The 21,052-nt window shown below is 33.9% G+C and overlaps 1 long non-coding RNA gene across 1 annotated transcript; it reads left to right on the top strand.

Annotated features, from left to right (window-relative positions):
* The first annotated feature begins 15,588 nt into the window (after positions 1 to 15,588).
* LOC122240127 lies at positions 15,589 to 17,926 on the top strand. Its single transcript, XR_006219467.1, has 3 exons — positions 15,589 to 15,660; positions 16,967 to 17,119; positions 17,647 to 17,926. It is a non-coding gene; the product is annotated as an uncharacterized LOC122240127 (long non-coding RNA).
* Positions 17,927 to 21,052: the final 3,126 nt, after the last annotated feature.

Below are 21,052 nucleotides of genomic sequence, written 5' to 3'. Positions count from 1 at the left end.
TTAGTAGTCCCAAAAGGCCAACATTTTTCAAAATCTCTCTGAAATGCTAAGGAATATTTGATAAGAGTCTACAATCTTTATAAAATCTATCTTTATATTAAATAGGCTATGGCCTTCCGTTTAACATGTATCTTTTCAAAGTCTAAAGTTCACGAATACTTCAATCTTCCTCTACATTCATCTTACTTAAAAAGATGCACTCCTTTTTCTAAACATATAAAAAAATATACTTTTTTCTAAGATTGCAAGTGAAGTTCAAAGCAATTAATCATCTCACTTCATTTGATTGTTCTAAGTGTTCTTGTTTTCAAAAATGCAGAAACCAAGTCTGAAAGATTTCTTAAGAACTTTGTACACAATAAGATAGTTACCCATGTGCTTCTCAACATGGAGTGGAATCTAACCAGTCATCCTTTGTATTGTTATTTGTCCACATTAAGGGAAAAAAGGAGAGAAAAAAAACTTTAAACTTATTATTTACTCCAGTGTCTTTCAACTTGTAGTTCATTAATAGAAAACTGTCTTTTAAGAAAGATAACTTGAAAACTAAATGTTACTACTTAACATTTTCCAGAATGTGGTAGAAAACACAAGGCTTCACAGATATATTGAACTAAGCTTAAAATTCCTTTATACTGTTATTGAGGAAGTAGCATAACCTGTATGACTCAGTTTATTCATCTCTTAATTAGGTACATCATACACTTATAAGTCCGTAAGAATAGACACCAGAAGGTGCCTGGGCTGGGTCTATAACGGGTGTACGAGGGCTGGAACATAGACCCATGTTTCACCAGTTCTTGTAGCTATCACTCAGGCAAATGGAATTCACAGCATCTACTACTAACAGGTAGGCAGTCATGTAGCCAAAACTTGAGAGAACAGAGACGGGTATTAAAACTAAAAACATTCTTGAGAATGGCAAATACAGCTACTTAAGTGTCCCTTATCCAAATCAGGGCATTTCCAATAGCATCTGGGAATCACTCTGAGAAACTGCTCTGTCCCCTATTCTATGTAGCTATCTTCATGATGTACCTCTTTCATAAAACCATATTATTCTTAGTATCTGTTGGTCTATGCATCATTCTTGAGACAACTATGTGAATTGTTATGCTGTCACTATTTTAAAAATCTATGTAAGTGTCTCACACATAATAAATAAACCTTGGGGTGCCTGGGTGGTTCAGTCAGTGAAGTGTCCGAATCTTGATTTCAGCTCAGGTCATGATCTCCAGTTTGTGAGTTCGAGCCCTGCATCAGGCTCTGAGCTGACAGTGCAGAACCTGCTTGGGTTTCTTTCTCTCTCTCTCTCTCTCTCTAGCTCTGCCCTGCCCCCCTCAAAATTAAATAAATAAATAAATAAATAAATAAATAAATAAATAAATTACCCCAAGTAATTGATTTAATTTTCTGGGGCCCAAAACTGACTCAAAGCTTACTTCCCCTGCCCCACTGTCCCATAAATCCCATAAGTCCCATAAGTGAAGCATACAAGTGCAAAAAAATATTCTTTATTCTTAAGGAGTCAGTATATAGTGAAGAAAATTGGTGCACTGATTACTCTCAAACTGGTGTGTAGAGCAAAAGATATAATGAACATGATACGGAGGAGTCCCATTTTATTGGCGTAGATAATGATTAATGATGATAAATCCCAAACTCAGTGATTGACTCTTTCACTTAAATAAATAAGGGATTGAAATAGAGATAACATGAAGGAAGTAGAAGGGAAAGTATAAAATTGTATATAAAATATGAGAAGTTTTGTAACAGATCTAAAATCCATTCTCTTTTGGTGGAACAAAATGGAAAAGTAGACTGGCCTTGCATCTAAAAATCTTTGACTACAGATCTAACATTTGTATTTACAATATGTATGATTTATCATCCCTTAATAAATGTAGTCAGCTGCCCTCACAAAGGAGCAAAGGTAATTCAGTAAAGAAAAGATAGTCTTGAAAGAAAGTCTTTTTAATAAATGATGCTGGAATAATTGAACATCCATATTCAAAAAAATAAACCTAGAAAAAGTTCTTACATCTTCCACAAAAATTAATTCAAAATGGGTTGCAGATCTAAATGGAAAACAGAATATGTGTGTGTGTGTGTGTGTGTGTGTGTGTGTGTGTGTGTGTGTGTATGTATACATAAATTCTAGAAGAAAACTTGTGTGAAAATCTAGGTGACCTTGAGATTGGTGGTGAGGAGTTTTTAATTTTTTTATTAAGGTATAATTGACATATAAAACATTATTAATTTCAGCTGTGCAACAAAATAATTTGGTTTTTGTATATGTTGTAAAACGATCACTACACTAACTCTAGTTAATGTCCGTCACCCTATATACCTACAATTTTTTATTCTTTGTGATGAGAATTTTTTAAGATGAGTTTTTAGATACACTCAAAAGCACAGTCCATGAAAAGAAAAATTGGCAAGTTGAGCCTTATTAAAATTAAAAGCATCTGTTCTGTGAAAAACATTTTCAAGAGAATTATAAGACAAGCCGCAGAATTGTATGAAAATACTTGCAAAACACATATTTGATAAAGAACTTGATTAAAACATAATAAGAACACTTAAATTTATCAATAATAAGTAAACAACACCCCCCTCCAAAGAAATAAGCCAAAGATCTGAGCAGACTTTTCACCGAAGATATATAGTTAGTAAATAAGCATAATGACAGATGCTTAACATCATTTATCATTTGGGAATTGCAAATAAAGTGGTGAAATACCACTACACACTTATTAGAATAGCTGAAATTAAAAAAAAAAAACCTGAGAATACCAGTTGGTGTCTAAGATACAGAATGACAGGGATTACTTTGGGGGAATGTAAAATAGTACAGGTACTTTGGGAGACAGTTTGGAATTTTCTGACAAATCTAAACATAGTCTCACGATGCATCAATCATGTTTCTATTTATTTTCCCAATTGATTTGAAAATCTGTGTCCACAAAATCCTGCATACCAATGTTTAAACAGACTTTATTCATATTCACCAAAAAACTGTAACCAATGTCCTCTGGTAAGCTAATGATAAATTCTGATACCAACATGCATTGGAATATTTTTCAGTATAAAAAAGAAATGATATCATGCCGTTTTTTAAATAGATTTTAAGTTCATATTATTACATGAAATGAGTCAGTCTTAAATGACTACATCTTACTCAATTCTAACTATGTAACATTCTGGAAAAGACTAAACTATAAAAACAGTTAATAACAATCAATGGTGGTCAAAGCTGTGGGGGAAGGAAGGAGCGTAAAGTATAGCAGGGTTTTTTAGAACACTGAACATATTCTAAGTTGTAATGGTGGATACATGACACTATGGGTTTGTCAAAATTCTTATTACTTTACAGCACAGAGTGAAATGTAATGTATGCAAATTAAAAAGAAATATTTAGGGAATCAGGGGATACTACAGAATTCAGAGGATGACAAAACAATCTGTGTTCTGAATGAGGAAACAATCTCACCGAAGGGTTTGGGAGGAACAGGTGCTGACCTCGGTAACTAAAAAGAGAGGAGTCTGTAAGACTGCAGGCAAAAGAAACCAAACATGAGCACTATATTGTAATTGATTAAATTTGTTCCCATAAGAGTACAGGTTAACAATCTGAAATCGCTACTCGTGTGAACTGGAATTGAACAATTAAGTAAATAGATGGTGTTGATGGAGCATTCCTTTAAATGGCAGTCATAAGAAGCATGGTTTCTCACGATTAGAGTGGAAATTCATAGATCACCAAGATTAGGCTAGAATAATTTATAATAACTTACAGTAATGGATCCAGCTACTGAGCACCGGAAGAGGACAGACCTGAGATAGCTGAGCTCACGGGTGCAAGGAGGAGCCACTCTGTGGCGGCACTGAGCAGTGTGGGGGTGCATGCGAGGCTGCCTCGGTGCCTTCCCAGAGCAGTAGGGGCAGGCCTACTCGGATCCAGGCTGTGGCTTCCGGCAGGTGCATGCAAGTGTCCATAGCCCGGGGGCAGCCGCCTGAGGAAGGACCTCTGTGCTGAGGTGCTTCTCGCCTGTGGCCAAGAAGACCCTGAGGGGAGGACTCGAGGACAGAGGAGCCAGCCCTGCACTTCTGTTTGCTGCCCAGGGTCCCAAGGGGCAAACCTCTAAAAATCTAAAGCTTTTAGAACTAAAAGGACTACAAGACACATCAAGGCAAGTCTGGGCAGAGGGGGATTTTGTTTTCTTGCGTGGTGTAAAGTTTCAGGTTAGAGTAAGAGACAACAAAGCAATAAAACAGACCATGACAGACCAAAATAATAATAATTATTATAATTATATTAATAATAATTATTATTTATGATAATGGGTTAGGGCTATAGGCATCAGAACAAATTCACATTTACTTTAATATAGATGCAGACAGCTAAATATAGGAATATTTATTTGCATGTGTATCTAAATTTATACACTGTATAATTATATAGTAAAACCTTGGTTTGTGAGCATAATTCGTTCCAAAAACATGCTTGTAATCGAAAGCACTTGTATATTTCCCCATAAGAAATAACGGAAACTCAGATGATTTGTTCCACAGCCTAAAAATATTCATGTAAAAATGATTTACAAAAGTCTCCTCAAGCCGAAAAAAAATAGTTCAGAAATAAGGACATCTGAATAAAATATGGACTTTAGTTAGCGGTAATCTATCAATACTGGTTCATTAATTATAACAAATGTACCATATTAATATAAGATGCTAGTAACAGGGAAACTGCAGAATTTATGGGAACTCTATATCATCTTCACAATCTTTCTGTAAATCTAAAACTGTTCTTAAAAACATTACTTAAAAACAATATTCTAGAACTTGTGTTGGCACATCTAGAATCTGACAGAGCCAGGATTTGAGCCTAGGCATTCTGACCCACAGTCCACTTTATTGGCAAGTAATATTGACTATGAAGAGAGTGGTTTTTAACAAAGAATATAAAGAGAAATAACCTGAACTAAGTTTAGGTTGACAAAGAGTAGATTAACAAAACTAAATAAGCTGCTTTATCAAATTAAAAGATTTCTAGGTATCTTCAGTGCACTAATGTATCCGTGACTACTCAAGAAAAGAATAGCATTCAAGCATAGAATCATTTCCCCCTGAAACTTTTGGTGCTGGAGCACATCCTGGGACTATGTCCCATAAAATATTCACTTTAGGGAATGACATGCCACTTTCACACATCTCGGAGGTGAATAAAAGAATACTCTAAGCTAAACCTTGAATATTGCAGATAATATATTAACTTTAGTTTGTATATTTGTATTTTTTTAATTTTTAACATTTTTAATCTTATTTATTTTTGAAAGAGAGAGCATAAACATCTTATTTATTTTTGAGAGAGAGAGAGAGCACAAGCAGGGGAGGAACAGAGAGAGGGAGACACAGAATCTGAAGGAGGCTCCAGGCTCTGAGCTGTCAGCACAGAGCTGGATGTGGGATTGGAACTTAATGAAACACAAGATCAGGACCTGAGCTGAAGTTGGATGCGTAACTGGCTCAGCCACCCAGGCACCCCTGTATTTATTTGTTTGTTTGTTTTTAAACAGAGGATGGAAGACATACTGCATCTAGAATATCTTGTTTATATCATTAGTCTCCATTTAATAGGAAAACCGACGGGAGGAAAAATACAAAATGAAATACTACCTATTGTTCATTATTGGCATATTTCTCTTTTTAATTGAACCAATTTTAAAATAATTATGTATGTTTCTCTATAATTAATCTTAGAGTGTCATTCTATTTTCCTTGGCAGCACTTTGTTCTTTTTTTTTTTTCTGATTGTATAGCAATGATTACAGTCTAATCGTGCTATGAATTACAAAAGGGGAGGAAAAGTCCGTATATATCTTCCACTTCCATATTTTAAAAGCAGAAAATGATTAAGCTAGTTTAGTGACTTATGAAGCATTTGAGCATTCATTTTGATTTTTTTAGGACCTTTCTCTCCTCTGGTTCCTACTCTTCAGTGCTAGGATCAGATATAAATCAGTTCATCTTGAATCCTCCTCTGAAAAGATGAGATGAAATAAGCTATAAAAATTTAAAAATACCAAGGATAAATGCCAGGTATAAAATTAACACAAGAGATGCAGTGAACATCTTCCCTCAGTGATTAATATTCCAAAATTAAAATGGCCTAGCTTTTATAATTAAAAATACTTATGCATAGTCCAATGAGTGGTATAAAAGACTTACTCAAATTTGGAGTTTCCATAGTCATCAAAAGAAAACAACAGACATTCTATTCTATTAAACACAAGAAATATGAAACTCATTCAGCATGCCATCCTGAAGTCAAAAACAAGTAGTTACTGCTGTGTTCTCTAATTCTGACATGCACAGAATTACAACTATGTAGGTAATTATTTATTTATTTATGTATGTATGTATTTATTTATTTTATTTTAATTTTATTTTTAAAATTTACATCCAAATTAATCATCATATAGTGCAACAACGATTTCAGGAGTAGATTCCTTAATGCCCCTTACCCATTTAGCCCACCCCCCTCCCACAATCCCTCCAGTAACCCTCTGTTAAGAGTCTCTTATATTTTGTCTCCCTCCCTGTTTTTGTATTATTTTTGCTTCCCTTCCCTTATGTTCATCTGTTTTGTATCTTAAAGTCCTCATATGAATGAAGTCATATGATATTTGTCTTTCTCTGGCTGACTAATTTCGCTTAGCATAATACCCTCTAGTTTCAGAGCAATGACAGTGAAGGCTGTGCCGGAAGTTGGTTGTATCACCTCCTAAATTAAAATATAAACTGTCTTCTGTACACATACCTGGTCCCAGAGAAGGTAACCAGCTTAGGGTTGTCTGTTAAAAAGAAACTTCCAAAAGGATTCTCTGGAGTGACATCATGCTTCTAAAAAAGAGATAGCCCAGAAAAAGCCAGAGCTAAAGAGAGGACTCAAAAAGTTACTGGCAGAAAGAGGCAAAGCCAAGCCCCACAATCTGCATTAAGCAAGCTGACGTAGAAGATGCCAAGAGGTGAAGTTCTGAGGACTTTGTAACATTCTCCCCAACGGTAGTGGAGACAGTGGTTCAGCACTCCTGGTGCTGCATGGCTCCTTGTACTATAGAGGCTGAAAAGCTAAAATTTACATTTTTCTAGATTCCTTTGTGGCTCAGTTGTAGATAAAATTTAGATTTGGCCAACCAGATATATCTGTGTGGGAGAGTGAAGTTGGAAGTAGGGTAGGGCTCCAGCTTCTGGCGGTTCTGCCGTTTCTACTGACATGTGCAATTGCAGGAATGTTTTTCTGTGTTATATTAGCAAAGCGTCAGGCACTAACTTACGGATGCCAAGAGTCAAGGCATGGGATGTCCCTTTGGCAGATGCCACACATTTCTGGAGCATACAGCTTCCTGAATATGATGGGCTTCCGATATTGTGATCTCTATTGAAGTCACAACAATGACGACATTCTCTGAAACACAGATAAGGCAGTGGCAACTGGAGTCTTGTTTCTGTGATTTTCAGCTTAGGGCACATTCCTAAAAACTACTTTAAGAGTTTGCTCTTTTTTTCTGCTCTTTTTATCCTGTTACAGCATTTGCTACTACCAGAAGTTTTCACAGGCAAAAGTCACTCAGGGAAATGAAAGCGTGACATTGGTTATCTTTCTGGCTGAGTTTGAAGTCACTGATGTCGTCATTAACATTAGAAAATGGAGATTGGTTTTTTATAAGACATTATCGTGACACAGTGACCTTAACTAGCCTATGGTGCTGAAATACCTATTGAAGACAAATTTTTAATAGACTGAGGGTCTGCCACAATAAATTATCATGGCAAAATTAAGAAATATAAAGATATTACAATCATCCGGCAACTTCTAACTATGCTAGAAAACTTAAATAGAGAAAGAACAAACCAGGGTATGGTCAAAACCTGATGGAGGTCCTGTGACTACCCTTATTTTTATTTCAGATCATGGGAGTCACCAGATTAACAAAGATTTGCCATGGAGATTGGGGCCTTAGGTGGGAATGAGAAGGAGGCAACATCATTTTTGTGGTATTCTTAATCATAACACAATAACACACACACCCAGAGTGAGGAAACTTTTACAAAATAACTGGCCTTCTCTCTTCTAAAATGCCAAATTCATGAAAGGCCATGACTGACAAACTCTTTCTGATTTAAGAAGGATTTGGAGACATGAAAACTAAGTGCAATGTGTGATCCTGATTGGACCATAGATCAACACAGATAACTATCTTACATAAAAAGGCAATATTGGGAAAACAGGCAGAGTATATATGATCTGTTAACCAGTTAACTGTATCAGATTACATTTTATAAATTAATATGAATATATTAATAATATAAGTATATTTATTAATTATAGCTATTAAATGCTTATATTTATTAACTGTATTTAGGGTAAATTAGGTTAAATAATATGATTTTGATAACTGTACTAGGATTGTATGTGAAAATGTTCTTGTTCTTATGAAATGCACATTGAATATTTAAGACTAATGTGACATGTACATCTAAAATGTGGCAATTTATTCTAAAATCATACAGAAAAATCATGTGTAAATACATATATGCGTTTATATGTGTACACTCAAATTTGAATGTCAATTAATGTAAAAAAGATAAACATAGTAAAGTGATTGGCATTTGCCGCCTAGAATTTCCTATTTTGTTACACATTTATGTTACTTTAAATAAATATTTATATAATGTTAAATAAATATTTATGTAATATTTTCATTTACTTAGGCATTCAAAAGCCCACAGAATGTGGGCTTCTAGTACCAATAAAATTGACTTTTGTTATCTTTAGTAATAAATAAATGTATAAAATCTTCGGATAACCAACAAGTAATTATATTTTGTGCTACATAATTTTAATAATATTCCTAGGAAGTACACTAGGAATACACCAATATAGTCAAAAATGTCTAATAATCATGCTACAAATTAATAGAAGAAAACAAGGAAAAATTGCACAGCATTCCACTAGAAAAAAATCTTTTAAAACTTATCTTCAGTATTTTAAAATTTAGACTGAATCATTGAAACTATTAACACTTTATAATAACTAAACACATCCATATGTGATAGAACACTTTACAACATATTAATTTTTGTAATCATAATTTTGAGATTGGAATATATTATCATTGAATATGTTCATTGAATTGATATGAATATGTTCATTGAATAAGTACATAATTGTGAAAATAGTGATATGTAATATGTTAAATATGTTTACCTTATTATGGAAACACTGAAAGTTGGGTTCTATAATCTTAAAATATTCTGAGCACAAAAACAGACTACAGCAGAGGATGATGTCATTGAGAGGGGCAGAAAATAATGTCACGGAAAATCATCTTGCCTTAGAATAATTCCTTTCCATTAAAAGTCTAAATTAACAATTCTACCAATGTAGAAACGGGAAATAAATGAGGTGTGAAGAAATCAGGATGAAAATTATTTTATGCATTTGATTTCCAAGTATTATTGAAACATTTATCACAATTTGTATGTGATATTAATTTCCTGGATACTAACATTTTCTGCCACATGTTGCAATCTCTCTTTTAGAAAATGTACTCAAGCAAATATTCCTCTATAACTCATAAAAATAACTGGTTAATGAATGAAGTTTTAATGTTTTTGACAATTTTTTTTTGTGGTCTTTTTCATCCCAGTGAGGCAAGATCTTAAAACTCTCACAAGAGACGTCAAATTTAAGAAAAAGAGACACACGGTTTTATTTTCCAATACTGAAATATACTTGAAATGAGATCTCTTTCTTCTTTCTTATTCTGCTTCTAAGTGTCATTTTAAGTAAAGTAACATACATATTCGCCTTGCCTCACCTCCCTTTTTGATTTTTATCTATAAAATATATTATTTTGTGAAAAACATATTTTCCATAGATGAAGCTCCTGAATGAGTCTTTTATTATTTCAAAAGGGCCAACATGTTAGCCTCAGCTTTATAAGTTACAGCTTTATTCTTCTTTGAAAAATGCCCTGAAAACGCAGTGACAAATATAACAATTTCCTAAGCAATACTAGGGAAAGTGCCAAGAGAATTGTATGTTTCCTTTTACACAAATAACAGACATATGATTTCTATATGATGGAAGCTTGGTGATTAAGTACACTGAGGACAAAAAAACAAAAAAGCAAAAAACAAAAAAACCAAGTTTCTGTATCTCAGATTCAAAATGAGTTTCAGAATAGATTTTTATAATTAAAGAAAGTCACGCAGCCCTCATTGCCCTATTTCCCAGAGCTGTTAAGAATGTATGTATTCATGTATTTGTATGTACCTATCTGTGAAGGTGTGAGTACATGTATATATGCAAACATACAAGTACATATGCATGCATATGCAGATGTAACTCTGTATTTCCTCTCCAATAAAAGCAATTTGCTTTTTTCCTGAAGACAAAGCGAGTGTTTCTTTCTTTGTTCAGTTCCGTTCATTCCCTTGGAAAGCCCTTCATTCTCCATCATTCTCCATCCATGGCAGCACACTGCAGAGGGGCTCCTAATCTAATAATGCCATGTGGTATTTTTACCTATCGTATCTTCATGCTACATGTTGGCTCCTTGAAGTTAAGAATTTGATTTCTTCCATCTTATTTATTTCAGGGTCTCATAATTGGTAGTTGCTCAAAAACTGTGTTCTATATGGATGAGTGAGTTTTGCCCACATCATCTAAGGTACCTTGTTTCCTTTCTCATCCCTGCTTGAAAACAGGCTTGTAGTTTGTTTGATACAATGTTCTCACAGATATTGTGAGGCAAGTGCTCTATAAAGCCCCCAAGGAAGGAAGATTTAGAACTGTTTTTCCTTTCTTCTGCTGCTTTAGTGGCTTAGTTAGGGAGGCACACAATATAGCTTGAAGCAGTGCAAGACCCAAGATCCTCATAATGAAAAGTTTGAGCTTCATCTCAGTTTCTTTTCATGAGCTAAACAAAATAATAATGTCTACCTCATAGGTTTTATAAAAGAAAAATGGGGGCATCTGGGTGGGTCAGTTGGTTAGGCACCCAACTTCAGCTAAGGTTATGATCACATGGTCCATGAGTTCGAGCCCCTCATCAGGCTCTCCGCTGTCAGCACAGAGCCTGCTTCAAATCCTCGGTCTGCCTGTCTCTCTGCTACTCCCCTGCTTTCTCTCTCTCTCTCAAAAATAAAAAATAAACATTAAAAAAATGAAGTGATGCATGCATAATACTTACCAAAGGACAAGCACAGAAAGCAGGCAATAATGCCAGAATAAAGAATAAAGAACCCTGCTTTTTGTTAGTAAAGAAACTATTCTAGGTAAAAGAACATGAGAATTACTTCTTCAATATCTCTTGTAGTTAGAATGACTTTATGGTTCCTTTTGTCCCTGACCAGGAGCTTTATACCTACTTTTGTTACATAGTTATTAGTAGTATTCCTTGTTACCCTCAAGAAGTTTTCCTATTTGGAAAATAAATTATATGACCATCCTACTTCTAGTCTTTTTTTCATTCCCCTTTATATTTAAAAGTATTATTGAGTCATCTACAAATTGTAGATCTGACAAATCCCTAGAACCCAAATAAAAAAAGTGGTCAAGTATTACTGTTTTCTTTTTCTTACTCTTCAGCAAGAAAATGAACTAAGTTTTAGGTTATGTCATAGGAAAATATCTTGTTAAGTCTTAGCAATAATTGTAGCCTCTATTTTTCCTAAAAAAATAATTTTAAGGAATGTGCATGCCTCTTCGTTTTAATGTTAAAAATTACATCACTTCACTACATGTTTTTCTTGTCACAAAATTGAAACAGAAGTATTTTGTACTTAACAGTTTTCAGACACGGTTTTTCAGGGAAACCAGAAAGCTAAAAATAGACAAAAACAAACAAAAATATAATTAAACAAACAAGAATATTATTACATAAGAAATGTCCAAAAACAAGACATACTCCCCACCCCTCTAATCTACAAAATGATACCTACGATGGGTAGGAGTATAACATGAATATTAATTATTTTTTAAATGGGGCTTGGCAATGTATATATTTTTTTGTGGTTTAAAAAATTAATTGAGTTACTTTTTCAAGTTTTATTTATTTTATTATTTTACTTTTTTCAAGTTTTTACTTAAATTCCAGTTAGTATTCAGTTTAATATTAGTTTCAGGTGTAGAATTTAGTGATTCATCATATACAATCAACACCCAGTGCTCACCACAAGTGCCCTCCTTAATACCCATCACTCACTTAGCCCTTCCCACTCCCCCCTCGCCCAACAACCCTCAGTTTGTTCTCTATAGTTAAGAGTCTGTTTCCTGGGTTGTTTCTCTCTGTCTCTCTCTGTCTCTCTCTCTCTCTCTTTTTTCCCCTACGTTCATTTGTTTTCTTTTTTAAATTCTGCCTATAAGCGAAATCATATGGTATTTGTCTTTCTCTGACTTATTTTTTTTTTTTTAGTGTTTGTTTACTTTTGAGAGAGAGAAAGCAAGCGAGAGAGTGCGAGTGGGGCAAGGCAGAGACAGGGAGACACAGAATGTGAAGCAGGCTCCAGGCTCTGAGCTGTCAGCACAGAGCCCGATGCGGGGTTCAAACTTAGGAAATGTGAGATCATGACCTGAGCTGAAGTCAGCTTAACTGACTGAGCCACCCAGGTGCCCCCTGACTGACTTATTTCACTTAGCATTATATTCTCTGGCTCCATCCACGTCGTTGCAAATGCCAAGATTTCATTCTTTTTGATGGCTGATGATTTTCTTTATCCATTCATCAGTTGGACATTTAGTGCAATCCCTATCAAAATACCACTAGCATTTTTCACAGAGCTAGAACAATCCTAATGTTTATATGGAACCACAACATTTGCTAAAGAGCCAAGGCAATCTTGAGAAAGAAAAGCAAAGCTAGGGACACCTGGGTGGCTCAGTCAGTTAAGTGACCAACTTTGGGCTCAGGTCATGATCTCATGGTCCGTGAGTTCCAGGTCCGTGAGTTTGAGCCCCACATCAGGCTCTGTGCTGACAGCTTAGAGCGTGGGGCCTGCTTCAGATTCTGTGTCTCCATCTCTCTGCCCCTCCCTTGCTTACGCTCTGTCTCTCTGTCAAATAATCTAGAACCCTCTCTGAGAAGTAATTCTGTCTTTAGTCAGAAATAGACTGCTTTACATCTTAGTCTGTTTATGAGATTCTTTGCTTGCTTGCTGCTTCTATCACTCCCAATCAGGGATGACAAAAAGCTAGCATCAGAAAAAGAAAAAAAAAAGTTGAATACATAGTTTCTATAGGGGCAATCCTTTGATTTGAAGGTAAATGTTAATACCTTATAGTGGGTTATCTGCAGTACTTGATCTTTATAAAACCATATTGCCTTTAAAGTTAACAAGCAGTTCACAGTACTTACTTCCCATTCGGTTCTTCTGTATTTCATACATTTGGAGTAAAATACTGCCTGTGTTTCCAGAGAAGGAAAAATTATACCTATGAAAGTTGAGAATGGCCTAAAAGGCAGATCCAAGATGACAATCCCAGAAAAATCTTACTTGCTTAGTGGCAGACACTTCTGTAACTAAGCATTTTCCTTATCCTGTTGATTTTTGTTTTTGCTTTAGTTGGTTGTATGACTTGACACCAAATGAATATTTGCTTGGCTAGAAATCATCTTATTTTTAAAATGCTGGGTTGTGACGGCCTGATACTCCTTCACACATTGTCCGAATTAATAAAAGTTTTGCTTTCTTACGTACACTGAGCTAATGAACATGGTTTCCCCTGTCAAGCATGGAGAATGTTGGTAATTTCAGAGCAACCTTGAACTTTCTGGTAGGGCACAATCTGGTAGGGCACGTCCATTTTGGGGAATTAGGTGGCAGGAGAGAGTTCTCAAAAGGAAAGCATTGAAAAGCCAAAGACAAGCCCCTTTACCACATTGTGTCTCTGGTAGTGGGATATTGTTGGATGCATGCCTAATAACTTATTTGTACATCTTCCTGGCTCACAGGAACCTATTTAGCAACCTGCCAGTCCCAGGAAATAAGTAAGTCAGCATTTTCCAATCTATGGAATATTACCCAACTGTGAGTCATAAAATTAATTTAGTGGGTCAGAACCAATTTAAATTGTAAAGAAAACATCAAAGTGCTTTTTTCCAGTGTATGGAAAATATAGTTTTATAGAATTTCTGTTTTTATTAAAATATAAATTGTGTGTAAGATTGTTTATATAAAAGTAATCTTTTTACTGTGTGGTACTTTTAAGTCTATGGATAAAAGCCAACTATAGAAACTCTGTCCTTGTTGCCATTGGTTTGTCTTTTGATGGACAATGGTTGTTTCCTGGTCATTGATCCTCAAAGGAATGTTTGCTAAGTGATTTTAGGAGAAAAACTTATTCCTGTATGAAAAGGAGAGCAAAGACACTTTTTTTTTAACTCATTTTCCCTTCTTACTGGTACCTTGTTGCACATCATTTGAGGTTTATATCCACTGCAACTGTCATGTGAATATTATTTTTATGCTAAGGATGACAGAACAAAATAATAAGAAAAACCTGGATCCTTAAAGACATCGGTAAGTCACTGCACTGTGAAATGGCTCCCTTCCAGCCTTCTTGTCAATTTATGTAATAAATGTCTGAATTGTTTAAGCCATTATTCTATTGGTATTTTACAATTTATAACAAAAATTGAATGGCTACAAGTCTAAAGCCAGTTATACTGGAAGCAAATTCTAAATTATTTCTCCACTTTCATTGTCTTTGCCTTTTACCTTTTGCCCCTCTTTTCCTAAGTCTCAGATCTTAAGTTCATATTTGAATTACTTATATGGTGTTTACTATTACTAGATGAATGTTTTTTAAAGATATTATTTCTGGTTTTGTTTGTTTGTTTATTTATTTATTTTAATAAATGTTTTTCAAGTCAGTTGCTTCTGCCCTAGTTTGATCTCAAGGCTACTACTTAACTGGATTGGTTGATATAGGACTCTCAGCATAAAGAATATCAATTTCATCAAAACTTGGATATTACTAATCTGTAAATGCTGACTTTCCTTTAAACAGTTCTTTAAAAATTTCTTCCAAATCCTTCTCTTTGCTCAATTAAATTATACATATCTTAGTATATAACATTTTATTTATTCTTATTCTGTATCTTGTAGAATACTGAGCTATAGCTTATAAAACATATTAATTTCCATGGTAAATACAGTGAAGGTGGAATTTAATTTTAATGAAGCTTGGTGTAACGAACATTCCATTCCAGTGAAATAGTAGAAAGCACCAGCTGGAGACCAGCTGTGTCCTATGGTCTTTGACTGTAAGTGAAATCTTACTACAACCCAATAAAGCAGATGCATCCTGTGATGAACTTTGCAAATCTTCAGATCAGGTCTCTTATATTCTATATTAGCTAAAAAGTGAAAAAAAATCATTCTCTTTGGAGGCTCATTAGTTTTTCTTTGATGCTTGGCCAAGAATTCAGTTCTCTGTCAACAAATGGAGGTAATATCTCATTGGACTACTTTGGTTCTAATGCCATTCCTTCTTAGATAACCAAGGGCACCAGTGATGTTTTGGGGGGAAGTCATTGAGAAGATGTGACCACTGGTTGACCTTCACACTGGACCCAGGCAATTGTAAGTTCCCCTGTCCTGAGAATGTGCATTGCATTTGCCTTTCCCATTTCCAGAAGCCGTCCCAAGGAAACAACCTTGAGGTTGAAATGTGGTGTTGAGATTATTCGGATGGTATATGTGTTTGAACTCAGTTAAGGCCTCTATGTAAACTTTTAAGATTTGCCAGGCTTGTGAAATGATCTATTCATCTTGAGATTGCCCAAAATAAACCTTATGAGTAAGTTCCCTTCTTTTTGCCCTTCCCACATAGGAACTAGTTTCAGATAATATCTAAAAACGCTCCCGAAGGGGTCGAAAACTAACAAATTCTTACATCAAAATACACTTTTTATTAGAATATAAAACAAGAAAATATAATTATATATTCTACAAAGGGGCAATTTAAAAAACTTGGGCTTTGATAAAGCTCTTTGAACTTGGAAGTTCCTCTTTGACAAAGATAATGTAATTTAACCATGTCAAGAGGCAAATAATTGTGATGATAAAAGTGCCAGTAGAAAGCTGTATAAATAGTAAAACCATAGGTTACTTAATAAAAGCACAGAAAGGGTGATGTGTTCATATATTTTTTGGTAATAGGCTTAAGTTAATAATTTAATGGCATAGATTTGTACCAATATCATAGTTCCATGAGTGTAGGCAAACCAAATATAACTTGAATATTTGCCTCTAATTACTCAGGCTGTGATTCAAAATTATAGATAGCCTCCTTTTCTAGACTTTGCTTTAGGCAAAGCATGGTTTTTATTGATGTCTACATTCTCGGAGCCTAGGAACTCCAGTCTTGGCTAAAATCAATCCCACACTGTTTAATAAATGGTTGGTTCACATAATTCTATATTTAACCTATGAAAAAGTTACAGAAGGATATATATAATATGTTTCATAACTTTTGCATAAAAATATCACAGTGATAAGTATTGTATTGTTAAGTATTGAATAAGTATCCATTCAATAAGTATTGTAGGATATTTTTAGGTGGTTTGAATTTAGCTTCAATAATTATAACATATTCTATTTACATATGGTGTGTATATGTGGGTAAGGAAGTTAAGGGTTTTTAGGCAAGATGGTGAATATGAAGTAGCCAATTGCTTAATTGGTGAAAATGTTGTATAAATGACAAGATTTAGATCAACTGATATAGATTCAGTTTCTGTATAAGCAGAATGTTTTGTTCCAGAGATTCAATTAATTATATATTAAGCAATTATTTCCAGCATGCCTATTTTGTACTGGGAATTATAATAATCTTTGAAAGTATAGTTCTTTTCACTAATGTTACTATTCTTCAAATCCAATAAAGGTGCATGCTACATGAAGTTATATGTAAGTGGGACCAAAATGTAAATGCATTACTAAATGTGGGAACGTCAAGCTTCAATTTACCAAGAATTCAAAAGATCATCATCATCATCATCATCATCAATAATATTGAACTTTTTCAATAAGATGATAAGTATGTGATAAGTATGATGTGCATAGGATGATAAGTATGTGTGTGCAAACAGATGTATTTTTAATATAAGTCCTTAGGTATTTAATAAATACTAGGCAGTAGGAATGTATAAGTTTTTGTTTAATACAAAATTGTTATGAATTATTGTTATCTAGTTTTATCAGTTGTTTCAATAATTAATGGAAGGTCTGGTATATAAACTACAGTTGCTGAATGAATGGCTGATCGAAGAAATTAATGAATTATTGGATACAGAAATAAACCTTTCAACTACATATCAATGCAGTAATAAATACAAAACAGAGAGACTTCTTTATTTTGAAATGATAGTTATTAGTATCAGATTAAGCTCTTACTGAAGTTATATTAGAAAATAAATAAATTATAAAAATTTAGCAGTTTGAAGTGCTGGAAAACTTCCAAGGGAAGAGATGAGATTTGAGGAGGCAAGAACTTTGAGAAAACAAAATGCATTAAGTTGATCCCTATATTGGCCAATTTTCCTTTTTTTTTTTTTTTTTCTTCAGGAAATTTTCTGATTTCCTGCATGGGGAATGAAAAGCTGTAGCATCAGGCACTCCTCAGGATGCTTTGAGAGAAAAAAATGGGATTTTGGAAACAGTAATGCAGGAAGCATCGGATATAATGGGCAAGTTTTTCTTGTGAGTAATTGCCAACTCCGAGACTTAGGACACAATGGACATACTGATAAGATCAAAAGTAGAACCTATAAGAGTATCTAAAAAAATCTGGTAACTAGAAATGGATCTATATGTCTACAAAGGAATGGGCTGAGCCTCTTGAAACTTATTTCCTAGGAAACTCAATAGACTCATCCTAATAGCCTAACATCAAGTCTGAATTGGATCAAAAAGAATTGCCAATAAATTAACTGTATGCTAGAACGAAACTCAACATTCATTAGAAAAATTACAGAATTGGGAGTCTCCCTAATATATTATCTACAATATCTAGAGTGTGGTTAAAAGTTACTAGATATGCAAACAAGTAAAAATATGTGGTGCATAATATAGAGATAAAATGATCAATAACGTCTGATCCACAGATTACCCAGATGTTGGAATTAGCAAATAAAGACTCTTATATGACGGTTTTAGGAGGTGGAGAATCTACAGGTAAAGATGGATATGATAACTGAAGATTTAGAGAATTCAGAGGAGACAAGGAAATTCTAAAAAGAAAAAAAAACAGTGATTATAGAAATAAAAAGCACACAATCTCTAAAATTAAAAATGCATTGGATGGTACTAACAACACATGGAACATTCCAGAAGAAAGGGTCAGTAAACATGAGATCAAATAAAATTTTTGCAAGCTGGAACTCAAAAAGATTTTAATTTTAAAAGAGCTTCACAGACATGTGTGGCAATATCAAGTAGTTTGCCATTTGTATAATTGGAGATCCAGATGGAGAAAAGGAATGTTATGGGACAGAAATGTTCGTGAAATAATAATTGAATTTTTTTTCTAAATTTAGATGAAAACATTAGGTCAACAACAAAGAAAAACAATACAACCTAAGAATAATAATTTCAAGTAAATTACATCATAGTCAAACTGGTAAAACTCAAAGTTAAGGAAAACAATTACAATTCAAAAGGCACATTACATAAAGAAAACTACGAATTATAGCAGACATCTCATTGGAAGTATAAACCAGAAGTCAATGGATCATGATACTCTCAAGGGATAAAACATTAATCCAGAATCCCATATTCACTGAAAATATCTTCTAAAAATAAAAGTGAAATAAAGAAAATTTTATATAAAACAAAGCTAAGAGAATTGATTACCAACAGATTCACACCTCAAAACATGATAAAGGAAGGTTTTAAGTTGAAGGAAAATCTTTATGGAAATTTGAATGTACATGAATTAATGAAGACCACCAGAACTGATAAATGTGGGGGTCACTTTAAGTTGTTTTTAAAAAATTTTTCCTTAATTATTTAAAATCAAATTGACTATTTGAAGAAAATTATATTTTATTAAGGGAAGGTTATAACATGTAGAAAGAAAAATGTGATAAAATATAAATGACGAGAGGAGCTAAATAAAAATATACTGTTGAACGGCTTTACATTAAATGTTAAATGGTATATAATTAATTCAAGATAGGGTGCATATTGCAATTCCTAGAACAAATAGTTAAATAACATGAAGTAATAGCAATATGAGGAATAAGATGCATATGAAAATACTACATGTTTTTTTATACTATGTGGCAAGGAGAAAGAATGAAATATGGCCTTGTAGCAACATGGATGGAACTGGAGAGTGTTATGCTAAGTGAAATAAGTCATACAGAGAAGGACAGATTCCATATGTTTTCACTCCTATGTGGATCCTGAGAAACTTAACAGAAGACCATTGGGGAGGGGAAGGAAAAAAAAATGGTTAGAGAGGGAGGGAGCCAAAACATAAGAGACTCCTAAAAACTGAGAACAAATTGAGGGTTTATGGGGGGTGGGAAGGAGGGGTGGGTGGGTGATGGGTATTGAGGAGGGCACCTGTTGGGATGAGCACTGGGTGTTGTATGGAAACCAATTTGACAATAAATTTCATAATAAAAAATACTACATGTTAAATTAAAAGAATATAGGAAAGGAAAAATAGGAAAAATGTAAGATAAATAGAACATACATAGAAAGATGATAGACTTACACCCTGCCATATAAATAATTCCATTAAGTGTAAATGTAAATAGCCCAATAAAAGGTAGAGATTCTCATATTGGGTAAGAAAGCAAGACACAACTGTATGCTGTTTACAAAAAATACACTTTACATATAAACTCTAAGACAAGACAAGAAGTAAAAGGATGGAAATCTTTTATTTCTTTCACACATAAAGAATAAAATACCTTGAAGAAAGGAAAAATCAATGGGGAAAGATCATGCCGGAACAATTATTTATATGAAAAAATATAATTCAACTCAAATCTCTTGTACTATATACAGGCTACACTGTGATAAGTTAAAAGCGAATATCATAAGCCTTAAAAAACCCACCAAAATAACAAAATGAATGGTTATGCTTAATAAGATTTCAAAAAAATAAAATTAAAAAACAAAATTATCAAGTAATGAAACAAAAGCATAAAAAAGAAGTAAAGAACACTCGGAACAAATAGAAGACGAGTAGCAAAATGTTCTCTTTAACTGTAACAATATCAATAAACTCATTTAATGTAAGTGACCTGAACAATCCACTTACTAAAGATCTGTTTTCAGACTGAAGAAAAAAACAAATGAATATTCAAATGCATGCGTGTTTACAAGAAAAGAATGGTATCTATCAACAAAACTCCTGAATAAACAAACCACAACATAATAGAACTATAAGGAGAGGTAAACATATCTAAAATCATAAACAGAGCTTTATAGACTATTCTGTGAATAATTGATAGAACAAGACAAGAGATAATCAATGAGAATATAGAAAATTTGAACAAATATCATCCTACAAGATGACATTGACATTTATGGGACATTCGAACAAACAACAGCAGAATACACATTATTTTCAAGTACACATGGAATATTTACTTATATATTCTATATTTTGGTAAAAAAAAGGTTCAAATATTTTTTGTAATTTTTTTAACGTTTTTTAATTTATTTTTGAGACAGGGAGAGACAGAGCATGAACAGGGGAGGGTCAGAGAGAGGGAGACACAGAATCTGAAACAGGCTCCAGCTCTGAGCTGTCAGCACAGAGCCCGACGCTGGGCTCAAACTCACGGACCGTGAGATCGTGACCTAGCCGAAGTCGGCCGCTTAACCAACTGAGCCACCCAGGCGCCCCTCAAATATTATTTTTAATTTTGGTGTTATACTGAATTGTGTCTTGACCATAATGGGATTAAATCAGAAATCAAAAATAAAAAGATTTCTGGAAAATTCCTGCATA

The sequence above is a fragment of the Panthera tigris genome, chromosome B4 (assembly GCF_018350195.1).
Source record: "Panthera tigris isolate Pti1 chromosome B4, P.tigris_Pti1_mat1.1, whole genome shotgun sequence".
Classification (NCBI taxonomy): Eukaryota; Metazoa; Chordata; class Mammalia; order Carnivora; family Felidae; genus Panthera; species Panthera tigris.
The sequence above is the reverse complement of the archived record's forward strand: the minus strand, read 5'-3'. Positions and strand labels throughout refer to the sequence as shown.